The 19,473-nt window shown below is 33.2% G+C and overlaps 1 protein-coding gene across 1 annotated transcript in view; it reads left to right on the top strand.

Annotated features, from left to right (window-relative positions):
- Dip-lambda (Dpr-interacting protein lambda) overlaps positions 1–19,473 on the top strand; it is a 203,522-nt gene that overhangs the window by 150,910 nt on the left and 33,139 nt on the right. The gene's annotated exons all lie outside the window — the stretch shown is intronic.

Here is a 19,473-nt window from a genome sequence, read left to right as displayed (position 1 = left end):
TGACATTTTCTATGGATTTTAAAAGCTTCATTTTTTAATGAAGTTGACTTTTTCTATCAGAAAAAGTATATTTCAAATAATTACTCTGAAGTAAAAGTAACCATGTATCATGTATGTATCATGTAACCATTAAAATCTCAAATTACTTTTGCTCGCGAATAATTAGTTCGATACAATTTTGATTCTCATTATAGTAATTATTACACTTCTTAAATTTGAAAAATTAATAATTATTAACTATGAAATTATCAAATTCTACTAATTATATTTGGTGTTTACATTGATTTTCGACTATTCGATTATTATTAAAATAAGTATTCATATATTTACACTATTTTGGCAATATAAATAATGATAATGTAAATATTGATAATGAACTGATAGAAATCGATAATTTTCACAACCATGAACAACTACAGTGATATATAAGTTCACCCATACAAGTACAGCAGCTCGTTTCCGTAACATGCCTTCCATTAAAAGTTGGGCATATTTTATTTCCGTGCAACGAATAAAAATTTGTAATGTTTTCGCAAACTAACTTTTGCTCAGGGTTCTGCTCGCCTTAATGTCGGTTTAAAAAAGTCGACAATAACTATTTCGCGATAATCCTCACAATAAAATAAAAAAATTATTTGTTCGAGAATTAATTCGTTTAACGTTGCATCGATTGAAATTTATTTGAGTTTTTGGTTCATTCTGTTGTATTCTAGTTCAGTGAACATAATCTTGAATCCCGTTTAATTTACGTCATTGATCACGCCAGTCGCCAACAAGGAGAACCTTGCGATCGACAGTTTCTAAACGAAGTTCTTTTCAATAGAAAGATCGAAAGAGTTGACCCAATTGTTTAATCAAGCTTACTTTCTTGGGGACTTCTATTTGTGGATATGTTGCTATCGAAGCTTATTTATCAAACTTGCAATTTGAAAATCGAATTCCTCAGGAAATTACCATAAGTATTATATTAGCTTAATATAACATATATTTTTTCTAAACTAACTAAACCATTGGCAATGAGCTTAGAGAACAAAGTATTAATCACACTATAAATTTTGTATGAAATCGATATCCAGTTAAACGAAACCTAGTTTACGAGTGAATTTCAACACTTTATTCGTTATTTGCGAATAAAATTTGCCCAAACAATAAAGTTAAATATAAGTTTAAAATTGAATTAACTTTCGTATAATTAAATTTCATATAAAAAAAATAGGTATTAGTGAATTTCGAATGAGTTTACGAGTGAATTTCAAAATTTTATTCGTTATTTGCGAATAAAATTTGCCCAAATAATAAAGTTAAAATTAAGTTTAAAATTGAATTAACTTTCGTATAATTAAATTTCACATAAAAAAATAGGTATCACAAGAAATTTGTAATTTACTTTCGTCATTTATTTATCAAAGATTAAATTTTATGTTGCACGCGAGATGATTTAGGTTAGGTTATAACGGTCGTTGCTGTATGTTTGAACGTGCAGGATGACACGGTGATACATGCATGTGCCAACGAATATGTATACGCGTAAACTCGGTCATATTCTACACGTCCCTCCCATAAATATATCCGCCGGATAGGTCGAATCCTCCATCAGCCACAATTACGTATATCTGTCAAAATTGCATTTGGATATATTAATACATCACCACGCCCAAACACATTAGTTGCACTCGAATCGTATTGAAGTTGAATTTATGTTAGATAAATGACAGTACACATGTGGTACTTTACGACAGACCTGTGCAGGTGTCGAAAACTTTTCACCCGATGTTATTTTGAAACATTCATCAATTTTTATTCTCATTCGGATTTATTCTGATATCGGTATTTCACGAATCGCTTATATTATGGTGTGCACGGTACAAATAATACTTTTAATCGGTAATTGAATCATTTCAAATCTGATATAGGAACCATTAAAGAAAATCTATCGAAGACTGTTATACATAATAGAGTAGATTTAGGTTAATTTAGACGGAAATTTCAAATTCGGACTCATCACTATATAGATCTGTTATCAGTTTTGTGCAGTGAGATTCGATGTCGAAGATGTCGATGTTCTCCTAGTTCGTATTTTGTCCGTCACTCTCTCGGATTTGTCCAATTTAGGTCAAATGCTTGTGCTAGACAGTAAACCGTTCCAATTCGATTTAACATTTTCACTTTTATTCGAGTTGGATTCTCAGTTTTCATCCATTATATTTTTCGTTATCGACGATAATTAGCAAGAACAACATGCATGGGTGGTGAAGATATCTTTTATTTGCTTTATTATAATAATACACTACGTAAGAAGATGTGTAAGACGCCATACATAACATAAGATTAAGCGAAACATAGAAAGGTATCTCAGTTAATACGTTACACAAATGGCGCTGCGAGCGCTATTCAAACTTACTAATTTGTTGATCGTTATTCAACGATTCTATAATAAGTATAATATTATATTATACTTGTAAACAAACAATAAAATTATTTCAAGAGAACCTATTCCAATACTAAAAACATTAAGAATTTTTAATTATATGTCTGTTGGCCGTAGCTGTGATGGAGTTTCATTCAATGGCGGGAATTTTAAACTTGTGATATTGTAAAACATAAATAACGACTAACTCAGTCTTAAACAAGCTACCTTAATTATAATGTTTCGACTGATACGTTTTGAGATATTTTTCAAACAAAGAACATAATTATATATAGAAATAGAATAAAAATAGGAATAAAAATAAAAGATAATCTTGTATTCTTCTCTCACTAAATGGTATTGTTTCGACAAGAGAATTATAGAGAACGTATAAAAGCCGTAGGAAAATAATTGCCTGCAAGTTTATAATGAAATATATGAGTCGCATGTGTGTATAAAAAAAAGAGGTAAAACGATTGAGAACGATTTAGGTTAGTTGTAGCGTAATATCCGAATAAAGGGAAGTTTAAATTGAAACTGTAACATTAAAACACGATATTCAAACCTTAACTGGTTATGGACGCAGTATATACTGACTGGGTCAAACAATTTTTAGCAACGAGGAGCAAAAAAAAAGGAAATTGGCAAAGGCAATTTTCATACGTGGAAATTTCATATCATAATAATTTCAAGAGCGTAATTTTTTGAAAATGGTAAACGAAATTCCGGCGAAAATTGAAGTAAAAATATCAATGAAAAAAATTCCACTCGCTTGTCTGAATAAAAAATTGCATGAGTTTCGAAACTACGCACGAAATGTACGAAAAATATAATATTCGAAAAAGGAAATGAATATTAGATGTACTTATTTGTGCCAGAATTTTCCATGTAGATAGAAATATTTTTTGATCAAGAAAAAAGATCTTTTTAGTAGCTGAATATCGTTAGTTTTAAAATAAAAGGTATTTTCTTTTCAGTTTCATTTTTAGAATTTAGTAGTCTACAGTGCGATAAAAAATTGATCATTTTATTTAAACAAACGAAGTTTATCCTAGAAACTTTAAAAGACAAATTTTTTAAACGGTCCTGCATTCTCCGAAGTAATTAAGGAGTTATTCGGAATACGAACGTGTCTGCCAAAATCGCGCTTCAAGATATTCAATATTGGAAGATTCTTTCGGTAATATCGATGAAAAGTCTATGCAATCGATTCTATGCAAACTCTATTTTTAATATAGAATAAAATAACAGTATTAAAGTATTAAAAGATGATTTTGGACATCCTTCTCTCTGAATACCAAATTTTCTCATGCAACATTGGGAGTAGTTTCCTCTCTTAAATTCTATAGTTTATGGGCAAAAAATTATGTGTGATTACTAAACTGTGTTTACTAAACAAATTCATATATTTATTAATAGAATTAATAAAATGGTAGCTTTGTAGAATAATTTTGCTTTAAGTATCTCTTATAGCTAGCTTTTTAAAAATTTAAATTTCCCATAAATGCATAAACATTCGCCAGTCTAGCAATTACTATAAAAGTCTGGAAAATAAAACGTAAAACGTCTTAGTTCTTTTTACACTCTTTAAAGCCAAATGTTTATCTTAAATTTTTAAGTTTTCCTAAAAAACTATCGGTTTCTTTGCACAAGTTTTCCAACGGCACGGAGTGTGCAGTACTTTTGTCGTTGCCCGTGATAATTTTCAAAAGACTACATTAACGAAGCATCCAACAGGAAAATTAATGGCACTAATTGAAGTTTGTCTGTATGCAGGAGCCAGCAAGTACGTGACTCCTGATATTTCCTATCTACTGTTTCGAACAGGACTGATAATGCGGAATACAAAACAATGCCCTATACATCGTGCCCTCGCGTCGCGTTTGAATGCAACTTCGCAACGTCTCTTTTGACGGAGTGCAACAAGTAAGGTTAATCTTTCGCGAAATGAAAAATTGCAATTGTAGAGATAGAATAATGCTGAGGTATAAATTCATTTAATCTTAAAAACTGACAGTAAACGAATAAGGTTTAATATAACAGTAGTAGTTATATTAATTAAATACCTTCTTTACTTTGATGGATGACCAGAAGTACCAGGTTCTCCAGATTTCTATGTTTCAATTCTACCGTTACAAATTCGAAGGACACCAAGTGACGAGAAAAGACGGTTCAAAACAATTCAACTACACAAAAATGTCATTATAAAAAGGTATCATAACGGAAAACTATACAGAACGTAACTACGTTGCCAACACTGCTTAATACAACGATCACGAAACAAGAAAGTTATAGAAATGGACAACTAGTGCCCTCTTTGAATACATCACGAACGCCATCAAGGGGTTGCTCAGTAAAACACATACAAAATGCTATTGGGATAAGGATTCAAAGTTGAATTATGAAAAATTTTCTGTGGTAGTGTGCTTGTTTCGTTTTAGAAATATTCACTTCTAAAGTTATAAGACTGTAGCAATGAATTATATAGGTGCATCCCCTTTGTTGCTTTATAAGAATGAAAATATAATTATTAAATATTTTACAGAAAAAATGGTGGTATCCAGCCTGGACAAACTCCTATATTTTGATACAAAAAATATAACACTTAATTGAAAGAGACACAATTGACTGATTGATAAATTTTTGTTAATGAAAACATAGACACTAGTTTGCAAAACACGTTGTGCAATGAAAAGAATATTTCCATTACTTTCCTTTAATATTAGTAGAAAATTAAAAATACGTATCGAGTATTTTTTACTATTCTATAAATCTAACTTTTATTAGAATCAGCGTATAGTCTTTTGTCGGAGAATAAACACGATTTTTGTTGGCGCAGTGTGAAAAAAATCGTATTTATTCTTTAACCTTTTATCTTCAGTTTACTTCTCCTTTGTTCTCCATAGACATTCGCGTTCCGAATTGAAAAGTTTCTTTGTAGAATCGACTGAAGCTTCCTATTGTTCACGGTTCTTAAACTTATTTGCTCTCGCATTGAAAGAAACCGTCGAAGATTCTAAATTTTTACCTTCGTTAAATTGATAATTTACTGGTTTAGTAAATCATATTTAGCCTTCTGTAATATTTGAAAATATTTTTAAAATTCGTAAAACGAGATATCTGATTCATAAAAGTTTCTTTCTTCGATTCTCTAATGCTTGTAATCATCTTCGTTATTCTTAATCCGCGTACTAATGCTTTCTCGTTTCCATTCATCTTAAGAGAAAAATAATCTTCGCGAGACTGACCCAGCTTATTCCATATCTGTTTGCTCATCTAACGCATCAAAACCCGCCGTGTACATTCCACCTGAATGGTGGATATGAGTATGACTACTACTTTTCCGTCGTGTTTTATGTACTTCATTTTTGCAATTACTCCACCGTCTTTCAAAGAAGATAGGTTTATACTATCGATATACACATATATATTCAAGTAAATTCCATTCCTCCAATACCGCTGAAGCGGAAAATTCCCACAACTCCTACCAGTAGCATTCAATCGATGCTCGGATTTTAACAAGATTTCCTCAACTATAAATACCACCCAATAGTAATCAGTTCGTGGCTTGGCATATATTAACTTCTTTTCAAATTTCAAATAAACGAATATTTGCACTTTCTTATTTTATCGTTTTAAATAAAAACAGGAAATTAAAATTATAATTTGAAACTTAGTCTATTATTTTTCATATCGTAATAATATTCCCATGTAACAATTTGCATTTTTGTTGTCTTTTCTACTCTGTGTGATCGCGATGAGTTCCACTTGTTTTTCGGTAAAAAATATCAAATCTTAATATTATTCTATGTACGAGTAATGGATCATGTGGCGGAGAATTAATTAATAAAGCGCTAATGCAAAGAATATACTTTACTAGAACTTAATGCAATAAAAATCAAAAAAAAAGCAACGTGATACTCGAACGAATGATCGAAGCAAGAAAGACATCACGTGACCGACTAGTTTCATAAATAGCGTACAGAGGTCTTCACTATGAGGACTTTACGTCCATAACCTCCCATATTCCGTCGTCTAAATAAAAACGTTTTAAATAAAACTTCAATAAATTAAAAAAATTAAAAAATTTAAATAAAACCAGGAAATTAAAATTACAATTTTAAACTTAATCTATTATTTTTTATATCGTAATAATATTCCCCATCAAACAATTTGCGATTTTGTTGTCCTCTCCACTCTTTGTGATTGCAACGAGTCGTGACCTGTGTCCTCTTTGGACAATTAAACAGCGACAATTTGAGTTTCACGTGTTTTTTGGTCAATTCAACAGCGACGAGATGAATTTCGCGAGATTTTCAGCACGTTAGTCGTGCACAGTAGACACTTGCCTCTGGGCTCATAACCTTTTGTGACGGGTTCCAGAGCGTGGTTATTATTCGGGCACAAAAGCGAAGAAGTACAACAGCGTAGCGTCGGTATCATCAAACAATAAGCGCATGCGCACAATAGTTGGAAGCGACTGCTTTAACACTTCCTTTCTATAAGTTCTTTCGAAAAACTAAAATCTTTTGTTCGATTCAGGTAACGTTATAACGTCGTAAAATTAATCACGCCGATTATAATTATTAACCATTTGGGGTGGATGGAAAATTCAAATTTTCTGTCCATTTGAAATATTTAACCCTTTTATAATATTTAATCTTTATTAATATGAACTAGCAATACCAATTGCAATTTTCTAACGTGACTATTACAAATAAAAAAAATATTTTTTTTGCCCTGAAAAAAAAGAATAAATACGTATAATTTTAAATACAAAAGATGAATAAATCCCCAGACTTTGCTTTTTGCATTAAAAAGGAAAATAATATTTAAATAACGCACCGGAAAATTTGGACAAGTATTTATTTCGTTGCTTCGAAGCACGAATGCTCGTTACGAATTTATCAGATATTCTCTCAGACATCGTTGCGTTTGAGTATCGACAATTAAAGTGGCATTAAAAGGCCAGGAAGGAACAAGGGGACCCGTACGTCACTATGTATGAAATATTCTCATAGTGGAAGTCCATTTCATTGAGATCACCTGTCGGAATAACGCGGACGCGCCGACAGAGGAAACATTTTACGGAAGTACGTCACGCGTACGAAAGTGCATTCCATCGCTCACATTTTCGCAAGCGTTTCGTATCCGTCAAGAAACGTGTCCTCGGAGAACAAAGGGATATTTTGCGAGTCAAATATCATCGATTGTTCCAACGTTTGAAGGATCCTTTCAAATGGAGCAAAGAGACATTATATGGTTCCTCCTTTTCTGCAATATCTCTGCGTTCGACCTTCGTTTGAAAAATCGTAGGCGATGGTGCAACTTCCGGAACACCGCAAACTCCGAATAGAGACTCCTTGGTACTCTAATTACAATAATTTTTTTTTTAATACAAGGATATTGGTTCCACTTATTTTAACTGACTGAACGTAGAAATAATGTGCTGCAAAAATGAATGTAAAAAGATGGATGATAAAGAGAAATGTTTTAATTAATTTCTAAAGGGGTAAAACATTTTATTCTTATACTATTATTATAGTTTTAATAGTGTATGATGTAGAATTAAACGATGAGGATGCATTTTGGAAAGAAGAATGGGGAATCTAAATTTTATTATAAAAACGGAGACGTAAAACCCCTCTATAATAATAAAATATTATACGTGATGGCGGGAATAGCAGGCAAAATGGAGGAATAACGCCAAAGAGGCATTGCTGATTAGATTTTCTGGGAGGTGCAAATGCAGCACATGTCCACATCCGACACGGACAGGAAATCATATTATCGGTGAGTGGGAAGCAGCGGGAATGAGGCAAACCAAGAAATTGTGAAGGAATTGCATACGTGCATGGTTTTCCTGATATTGTATAATACGATATAAAGAGCTCGAGTAAATTCCTGACGTTCTTTGACCCGCACGACTGTTGCATTTGTGGTTTCCGATCGAAAGAATTCCAATCTAACGGTTTGCAACGAAACTATTCGTGAAATAAAATTTATTTCTAATTATCGTAGACACTATTGGTCGTTATGAAAAACTAATGCAGTTTAAACAAATGTTACAAATCCAAACAGCATTTAATTAATTTATTGAACAATATGTAATATACAGGATGTTCGGCCACCCCTGGGAAAAATTTTAATGGGAGATTCTGGGGGCCAATATAAGACGAAAATCAAGAATAGCAATTTGTTGATTAAGGCTTCGTTAAAAAGTTATTAAAGTTTAAAGTTCCGCCTGTAGAACGGCAAATTGAGAATAGCTGCGTACGCGCGATAGTGGCTCTCACTCACAAAACTGTATGGCTGGCGACACGTCACTAAGTAGAGTTTCTCATGTTGAGTGAGAACCACTATCGGGCGCACGCAGCTGTACGCAGGTTGCCTATCTACAGGCGCAACTTTAAACATTAATAAGTTTTTAACAAAGCTTCAATCAACAAATTGGTATTCTTGATTTTCGTCTTATTTTGGCTCCTAAAATCTTCCATTAAAATTTTTCCCAGGGGTGGTCGAACACCCTGTACTTTAATGATGTAACTAACTTTAAATCCTTACAATTTTTTCCAAATGAATAATAAATTAATTCCTGTACGAGAAAGTGCTTCAAACGAGTGTTGCATATAAATTTTAAATAATCGATCGAAACAAAATTTGATATAATCAAGTTTATTAATAAATCAATTTAGATATTAGTAAATTCATAAAAGAAGGCCGTGTGAACGAATCTGGATATTCTTCTTTAAAGACAAATTCTCTGTTTCTTTGCTTACCAAAATTACATGAAATTATTTTCTTCCACAAGAATGTGTACCTCACATCCGTATCTCATGGTTTGTCTCGTACGATCAGAAATTCCTGGAGTATTTCGAAGTTTGTCACACGAAGCGACAAGAAGATTTCGGAGAATTTACAGAGTACAAACAGGAGTATGATAAACGGGTCTCGAGGTATCTTCATAAATCAAAGAAACAAAGCAAGTATATCTCTTTGTTTTCAAAAAAAAGAAGTAATGAGAAACCGACTTTATGTCTATTCAAAGACGCGTATCTTCTCCAATCCTTTAAATTTTTATTTACCATTGCAAAGGTGTATGTATATATTTTTGTAACCCTAAACTTTAAACAGTCGCTAAAAAATCGATATTTTAGGATCTTCTTTTGAAATTCAGGAATCAGGATTTTTTCATTCATGCATTCTGAAACCTCGTAGATCCTTTTTGATATCTCAAAAACTATTTCATCAATTTTAACGATTTGCATACGTCTTGGATCCGAAGAGCCTTTAAACCAGAATGGAGGTTGATAACTTATGTTGCGTGGGTGGAACTGTGGTTATTTAAAAAAATTTTAATTGAAACCTCCATTACAATTTTGAATTCATTAGAGATAATAGTTTTGTTTTATCTGAAAGTTGATCTTATTAGATGCTTTTAATAAAAAAAAGACAATGTGAAGTTTCAACTTGCGACAAATCCAAAACATTCGGAAAATGGAACGTATTTAAAAAGAAAATGCAAATTACAATTTTTGATATTAATATTTACAACAAAAAATTCGGTAAGAACGATGGACAGTATTAAAATCTACCTTAATTAGTATTTTTATTTTAGAGCATTTGTTCATGCATTAAAATAGAATCAAGGTATGATTGAATTATATTGCTAGCATTATTTCGAATTCGCGCTATTACTTCTGCGTTATTTTCTGAAACAAACGATCGAGGAACGGTCAACGATGGCCGTAGTATGAAATCGAGGGACTGGACACGCTTCCCCATAAATTTCTATCGAGTAGCGTATTGATTTGGTATAGGAAACGGAATCGACAGCTGGGTAAAAGCAGTGGTTAAGTAAACGGAAAATTTTTCTTATTAGATTTTGTCGTTGTATGCGTGTCTTTGTCACGTAAAACCCGATCTTGCCTTCCTTCAATATTATCAAGGAGCAAACCGAGAAAATGCTGAGCACATACGCCGCTTGTGCCTTACCTTCCCCCCCCCCCCCCTCATGGGCTATATCAAACTTACGTAAACCGACGGTGTACACATGCTAGAACGAGGGAAACAGGGAATGTACACTTGTCAGAAGCAGGTATCGACGTCGAACCAGTAAGAGCCGGGTAAGCGTAGCCTACGAGCAATTGAGTGAAAATATTTGTGTTTTTCTTTGGTTCCATAAAATTTATCAAACTGCTTGCATTCGTCTGATCGTGGTCGGCCAGATCGTTTATAGTTGGCTGGAGAACGAACCTATATCCTGATCGTTCACGGTTCGAAGGATCGATCCTAACTTAGGCTAGTTACTGTCTCCTACAACTGACAACCACGATAAATTTTCAAAAAACTATCCTAATTCGTTTTAACACAAAAGGGATGCACTTTCAGTAATTAAATTTACAACTATAATTGTACAAAGTTTTCAGTCATTTCTAATTTTCTTTATTGCAAAACCTATATTTTTTTTATACCTATCTTCCAGCAAATATTAAGCTGATATTATACTAAGTAAACAATTTTTTCAACGGTCCACTAGGAACTGCATAAAATAACGATAATTCTGCAGGGAAGTTGGCTGCCTTTTATTACACTTTGGAGTGGAGATGCCTCACGATACTAGTTAATTAATCAAATTAATTTACCCTGTATACTATGACACACTTGTGTACTCTATGTACTATAAAATTCTGATCCAATATAAACTTTAAAATCCAAATAATGCACGTGCAAATCAGTATTGTTTCAGTTATTGAGAAATAAATATAAAATATTAAACAAGCCTTAATTTGTTCAAGAAAATTACTTAATGCATTAGTCACTCGTCTACTATTAATTTTCTTTATGAAAAAAAGCGAAGACATCTACATAGAAAATGTCATTACAAAGTGTTAGACAGAGTTTAAAACTCACGGTCTTGGCGGCGTGTTCCTATTGGTCACGCGCGAACCAATCACGCGACTCGAAAACCATATGCAATCGTAGTACAATCTAATGTATATTTCATATATACAATACTAAATGTTCGCAATTTCGAATGTTTATTTGGAATAGATCCATCGCCCTAACACAAAGAGTATTTATTTTACAGATAGTCGACTGGAATGTAAGAAGGTGCTAAAAAGTAGAGCTCATTAAGGTTAAATGATTCCAAGGAAGGTGAGAAAGAAACAGTATCGGTGCCCTCGAAATTACACGACTGTAATTAAGAGTTGAATTGTGAAGTTAGTTTTCCGTAGCCGTCAAAGAACATTACTTTGAATATTTAATGTGGTTTGACTCGAGTAATTTAATTAAATTAATTAAACGAACGTAAAGCGAACAGAAATGTAATTTTATTCAAATCCAATTACGTACGCTCCACAACAAAACTATTAAACATGCAAGAATGCGGAGGGAAAATGTATTTCAATAAAAGTTAATTTTGTTTAGAAATACTGTACACGATTCTACGAACTTTTCAAGATTGGAATTTAATGAGACAGTTAGAGGGTTTAAAATTTGCGTAAAAATATTTAAAACACTGATCAAAGTATTGATATCGAATAATATTTAGCGATGAAAATAAATTTAATGTTTTTATTACATTGGGTAACGTTTTGCCATTTCTGAATTTTCCTATCAACGATTCTTTAAACTAGGACGTTTAAGCACGAAAGTAAAATTTAGGACACAAACGTTGCAAGTAGAACGGGTGTCTCTAAGTCTGACATACCCCGATTTTTTTTATACACAAATGGAGAAATAACGATTTCAAAACAAAGAATGCAATTTCAGTAAGTTTTTATATTAAAACCAATTGATATGAAATAAAATTTTATTTGTAAAGAATTTAAAAGATTATTGTTAACAATTATATTATACAATAGTTATTGTTATTGATATAAAATTGTAGTTAATTATTAAACAAGTCACGAAAACATGTACTGGTGGTACACTTTTAATTATTTAAAAATTCGTGGGTTTGTTGAAATCCCATCTCACCATTTAAAGATGAACAAACAAACATTAACTGAGCTGCGAGTCTATGGGACATTTAATCATACCAACACTGGTAAAATCTTAGTTAGGAACGAAATACACGACATAGTTTCGCGGAACTGAAAATATTTACCTTCCTGACACCGAGAAACCTCAAGACGTTGGATGAAATCAAATTCATGACGAATCAAAGGTATGTAAATAGTAAAGTATTCCAACGATTCCTTTCGAGTGAGTATCTGCATACTCGAACGTCGGATATAAAAAATAATAGGCAAACGAAACGTTTCCAATAATCGATTTACAGAGAAAAAAAGAAACAGGAAAGTTGGTATAAAATAATATAGAAATTAATTTTTTCGAATGACACTTATTTATTAAATATATTCGCAGTGAAAATAATAATGTAAAAATCTTGTAACTTAACAGGACTTATAATAATTGAGCTTTAAATATATGTAAAGAAACATTTTTTCTTTGCCAATTTTTCTAGAATTTTTTCAGATCTATTTTATTTAAAATTACGTCCCCTATAACGATATATTTTTTACACAAAATACATTTCTACACTGATCAAGTAATTCTAAATGCAATTCGATTGGCATAACATAAATAACAGGTACAGTAGTGCCTCGATAGTTGACGCATTCTTTGCCTCCGCAGTAGACACAGTCATCCCCACCATTCAGAACTATTGTAGATACACATATAGCAATAGAACTGATATTAGACTGTAACTAGAATCGATATATTTTCTAGTTTAGACAGAGTTTTAATTCTTGAATTTATAACATATTAAATAAACAAATACCCCATTGGTACACACATAACGATACAGAACTGATATTAGACTTAATTGAAACCAACGTATCTCTATGGTTTAGAGAGGGTTTTAATTCTTCAACTGTTAATTGCAATTTCAAAACAATTGATTAATCATCAATTGCAATTAAGATCTGTCTTTCCAGTTGCAAATGAAAATTAATTATCTGTAACGCAATATTCTTTCGGGGTGGGGGAAAAACGAATGTTTACATACTCAAAGTACAATTCGACTAACAAATTAGAATGAGGTTCAAGACATTTCGCGAACTCGTAGACACGGAGGTGCATTACGCTTTTATCCGCAGGCGTAAACGCCACAATTACACCTGCAAGCGTGTCGCTGCGGCATATGCTGCCCCATGAATTATGCCGCGGAACGGTTTAACACGGCAAAACAGTAATCGCGGATTCATGCGGATAATGCAAACAACGATACTCGTTGTACTCGTCATAAAGTTCTGCACGCTACTTGTATCTCACGGCATTGCGCACGCCACTGCGCCTGGTAAAGTGGAAATTCGAACGACGATTCATTTTAATGGATAATAAACCAATGGATATAAATTTCAATAATTTTGAGAATATTTTATGAAAATATGTTTCAGTTCAACGAACGCCAATAATCACGATGCGTCCTTAACATCGTCCGAGTAAACGATCTCTGTTTCTCATAGAATAAACTACCCTAATCTTGACACCCCACTAATTAACGACAACGATTTAAAAGCAAAGACTATTGTAATTTAATATAGCTATATAGAACTTGATATTGTAGGAAAACGTTTTATATTAAATTTTTCAAATCTTGCCTTCTAATTATTTCAAAAACCTAATGTTGACATACTGTCATTAGCAATAAATGTGTCAATATTTAACCTTAATTTAATAATACCATGAATAATAACTTTTGACAAAATGTTAGTAAAAGAAAAAAGTATTCAAACAAATAATTAAAATTAGCAATATTAATTTTGATACTTAAATTCGTTCATCTTTTTAATGGGTCGATTTGATTGCTACATTTGGCAGCTTTCTAAATTCATCCTTTCTAGTTTTATAAATTTCATGTATGTATAAATTCTGTTTGTTAAGTTTTACTTTTGTTCAAAGAGTCATGGCTGATTTTTGTTTTAACGAGCAAATTGTTCCAATCGTTAACGTCCAGTTTTTTCTTTGATGTTTCCTCGTTTAATCTGTTTCGGTTTTAAAGCACTCATCCATTAATGGGAACATTACGTAAGCTGCATGAAATAGAGAACTCGTAAAAACTATTCACAATCCCGACAGAAACTCGCTCAGAATTATTTGTAATCCTCTTTATTAATGTTTAATACGTATAATAGGAGAACGTCACTACTTGTATAACATATTGATTGTTAAGTCGATTTTATAACATTTTCCATACGAATCGTGCCAAGCTTTTTCGTAATGTATACCCTTTAGATAATACCTTTTTTTTGACTAATTTAGCTGAAAGTTTCTGACAAAACATTTTTGATACGATAGTTTAAAAAATTACATCAAATTATAGAAAAAACCAATTGCAACTTCATTCATGTTAAACGACTATCCCTTTCGCTTGTCATGATCCAGATTCTACTGTACGTATAATGCAATAGGATACTATTTATCCGAACCAGTCAGGGGCAAGATAGTTTGGATAGCTGGATGGTTCAGATAATAGGAATCTACTGATTAGCTTTTCTGCTACTGTTTATTGGATCGTATACCTAATCAGAGCTCAGCAACTTGTTCGGTAAACCAGGCACCGTGGCGACATTAGTTCCGATGAATGGAGTTCGCATAAATGGAATTCTACTGTACTTGAAACTGAAACTGTGGCTAAGAGAATACTAATTTCTCCTCTAGTGGTCAATAGTCAATCATTTTGAATTAACGTAGCAAATATTTCCACATAAAAAGTGTCTAACTGCAACAATTTACGTTTAAAGTATTTTCGCAGCTTTTGATGATAAAGACTGAACAAATGTTCCAGAGAAAACAATTATTTACGAAACAATGCTGGCTAGTAATTACACAAACATCCTGTATACAAATTTAAATTCATTTTCAATTAAATCAACAATTTCTAACACAGTTTTAACGCACACCAGTACTATAAACAATAGGAATTACTGAAACTTCTTTGAACGCATAGAGTCAAAGCAAATTTCAAAATAAACATAGAAAACAGTATAAATAATAATAGTCGATATGTTCATTGGATAGAAGATCAAGAGCTCTTTAAAATAAGTGTACATTTAAGTCGATAGCATAATTAGTTCCGGAGATATGACGATTTTCATTTCAAGTCGATCGCGTGGTTAGTTCTTTGTTTACGTCGCGAGGTCATTGACCTCCTTAAAAAGTAAATAGTAGTAAATTCTTAGAAATACTACGATTTCCTGGTCACGACTTTCACCACTCACATGCGAGAGAGGGATCCGACATCCAAGACGGAAATAGAGATAGTGAAAATAAAAAAATTACCCCTTCATTAAAACTACGATATTTCCAAAACGGAAAATCGGATCAACATAAAACAAAAACCATTTTAAAGGGAAAGCGTTACCGCTTCTAACAATGGTCCAATTGTAGATAAAACGCTAGTAGCTTCGGAACTGCACGCGCCTAAAGTTTTTAGTACTTTTAATACGCGTTAAGAGACTTTTCTCAGGAGAATGAAGTATTAAAAATTACCTCTTCATTAAAACTGAGATATTTTCAAAACGGTAAGTCATATCGATATACACCAAAAATCGGAATTATACGCTTTCAAAGTTTTAGTACTTTCAATACACGTTATTAAGCTATTTTAAGACAGAGGTAAATGAAGATTCTCTACTTTCATCTTTGGACAAATATAAATCGTCGTGGTAGGCAAGACACACTACTGACACAGAAGTGAATATTAAACATGAAGTTAAATAGCGCTAAAATAACACTATATGTTAGAAATTTTAAACATTTTAAAAACCGGTCGTGACAGGTTTAGTGTTAATTTCACTTAGGATAAAACGATAAGGAATCTCGAGCACCGGAAAATTTGTATCATTACCGAGGATAATGGTGGTGTGCATTGCTTGGTATCGTTATATGCTTAATCACAATAACGCAACAGTGTTTGAAAACAATAGAAGAACAAAGTTGCTCGCATGGGTTACCAGTATTCAGTTGATCGCAGACCTCTCTGTGCACTACTATACGATATACACACATGTACAACCGATTAAATGATAAAACGTGTTTATCTATGACAACGATTTCAAGCGTTAGGCAATGCAGTTTCCTTACCAGACTCGCCACATCGGCGACTTCTTATCGCCACTGCGTTCAATGCATAAAGCGTAAAGTTCGTATCTCATGCATACATTCATAGAAGTAGTGGAAAGCAGGGGCAGGAGTGCCGAGACGAAAGCCATAACTTACGGTGCTCCATCGCTCGGTCTCGCTTTAACTTCACCTCCTCCCCTCCCGTCCCTCCTTCTCTTTTCGCTGCCAAAGTATCGAAATACCCAAGAAATCACAAGAGGATGACTGAAGCACGTATGATGGCAAGTCCGTGGATTTTGATACACCATCGAAGCGAACACAAACCGCTCAAAATTCCATTTCCCTGTGGGAATTCATTCGCTTTCTCCTACCCCCCCCCCTCTCCCTTCTTCTAACCGGGGTTCATTGAAAAATAGCCCACTTACCGTGCGTCGTGGCCTCTTTTTATCATAAATCAATCGTGCCTTTCCGGTTGCTCGCTCCCTCGACTTCTTCCTCCCTCTGCCCTAGGTTCCTATTTCCCTCGCCATTTTTCTTTCTTCTGACCTCTTACTCGCTTCTATGCACCGGACCGCTTCAATACTCGGCTAAAATGATCCACCAATGCGACTAATGGTACACTCCTCTATTCGTCTAACGCAGTGACTCTCAACGGCGGAAATATCGTCCCTCAGGGATCATCCATACCTATTTTTATCAACTAAAACAAAACATTTGTAACTCTCGGTTGATATCGTTGGATCACAGAGTAACCGAGACTGTTTCGATTGTACAGTTTAATACGTGAACCAATTAGGCACTAATCTATTGCAGTGAAATGAAGTTCTATTTGTTTTCATTAGTAGCGACAATAGAGACTGTGACGGTTTGCTGTTTGTCGCAGAGGGTACGTATAGGAATAGGTGGGTGGTCGAGTACTTGCGAGAAAGCGTAACCCTCTGCTGGCGAGCGCGGGAAGTGTCGCCACAAGATGAATGCTTTCGTCGTTCGACAGAATAATTCAAGAAATAACTTGATAAGCGAAGTTTCTTTGGTGAGAAAAAATACTTCAAAATTTTGAAAGAAAGACCCCTTATACACTTATAGTTTATTTAATAGTATAATCTTGGAAATTCGGTTCCAAATAAAATTTTAACAAAAGAAATTAATTAAATAAAATGATGTATGTGAAATTAATTTAAGTCTTAAACATTAATTTCGATTGAATAAAGATGTGTGTATTTTTTTTAGTTATATTATAGATGGCAGTTGAGAGTCACTGATCACTGATCCAACGGATGGTTACTTTGCCAGTCTATTAAACGTCCAATGAGCTGGGAACTGATGAAACTCAGTTGTGCAATGTACGAAGTGATTTGAACATGTAAAACATTCTCAGAAATTTAAAACTTCCAACTAGATATGTAATTCCTGCCATAATTTCCGTAACGAGTATTATATTGAGCTATCGTAAAATATTTTCACTTTCTTTCCTGGCGTACCATTTATCGCGAAACATTACGTAACCTGCATTAATTTTAATTAACGGTTTTTTTTCACGTCAGCTTTTAATACCCTTCGTGCAGTGAAAAAGGAACAGGCGTAATGGGACTTGCGAAAAAGTCAAAGTAAAAGGCTGAAGACAAACTCGTTTCGTGTAATTAACGACATCTGTAGTTACTCTGTCACCAATTATGGGAACAGTGTCGTCTCGTTATTTCACGTGACTGAAAATCATGCCGGAATCCTACGTAACGTTTAATATCAAATTTTAACGAATGGTCGTTTATGAACTGTGAACAATAAAAAACAATTAACCGCTAACGACGCACACGAACGACTCTCGAAACACTCTTTTTTTTTTAAAAACGGCGGACAAACGAGTTATTTTCCAAGTCTTCGAAAAAAATGTGTCATTATTCATCGCGTAGTTGTAATCGATCCATTCTACTTTTAACTTTGCAAATCCATTATGTTCTTAATTCAGTCTCTTCTAAGAAGCTGCCACGAACGAAGATCAATAGTGTTTCCGACACGTTCTTTTGTTTGTTCATTAACGGTGCCTCGAACTCGAGGGTAATAAATTTTTGTTCACCTACATCGATGAATTTTTTGAAACGAATTTTTATGAAAATCATGTTCACGACGAGAAGTTCCTATAACTTCTTCCGGATTTAATGGAACTTTATGAGTTTATGGAACGATTAAGTGATGCAGAGTTCCTTTTCTCCGACATACTCCAGTTTCAAGGAGCGAACTTGTGCTGCGAAGCTCTTGCTCACTCAAAATGGAAATGATGCGAGAAAAGTTTCCAAATATAACTCGGTGGATTGGATATACGCAACTAGACTTTAGGAAAGACATAAGCATTAATGATTATCTAACGATGATAGAAGTCAAAATTCGTTAGATAAATTTCTTGCTTTTTGCAAGAAGTTAGCTATACACAAAACTGCTTACATAACACTGTTCAAACATAGACAGAATAATATAGCAATGTATCGTACCAAACAAAACAATAAACGCAAACATACTTCTACATTTCATCCAACCAATTCTGTCTCTTGAAAATTTATTGAAAAATGAGTCGTATTCACAGGTGGTTGGTGCTTAAATTCAACAAAATTAAAAAATTTCAAATCATTCTAAAAAAATTATTTTCGGTTGCAGGGATCGATTACAATCATTTTTGGTCATTACACATACTCCCAAAATCCTACGGATTTTGGAGAAAAAAATTCCTTACCGAAAGTCTAATGTCTGATCATGAATGAATGATTCCCCTGAAATTTCATGTGTTTCAAATCATTCTAAAAAAATTATTTTTAGTTGCGGAGGTCAATTACAATTATTTTTGGTGAATAGACATACCCCCGAAATCCTGCGCATTTTCGAGAAAAAAATTCAGTACGGGCAGAACTTTAAATGTTAATAACTTTTTAACGAAGCCTTCATCAACAAATTGGTATTCTTGATTTTCGTCTTATTTTGACCTCTAGAATCTTCCA

Source organism: Colletes latitarsis, chromosome 1, assembly GCF_051014445.1.
Source record: "Colletes latitarsis isolate SP2378_abdomen chromosome 1, iyColLati1, whole genome shotgun sequence".
Classification (NCBI taxonomy): Eukaryota; Metazoa; Arthropoda; class Insecta; order Hymenoptera; family Colletidae; genus Colletes; species Colletes latitarsis.
Note: the sequence above shows the minus strand (reverse complement) of the source record. Positions and strands in the feature narration are given on the sequence as shown.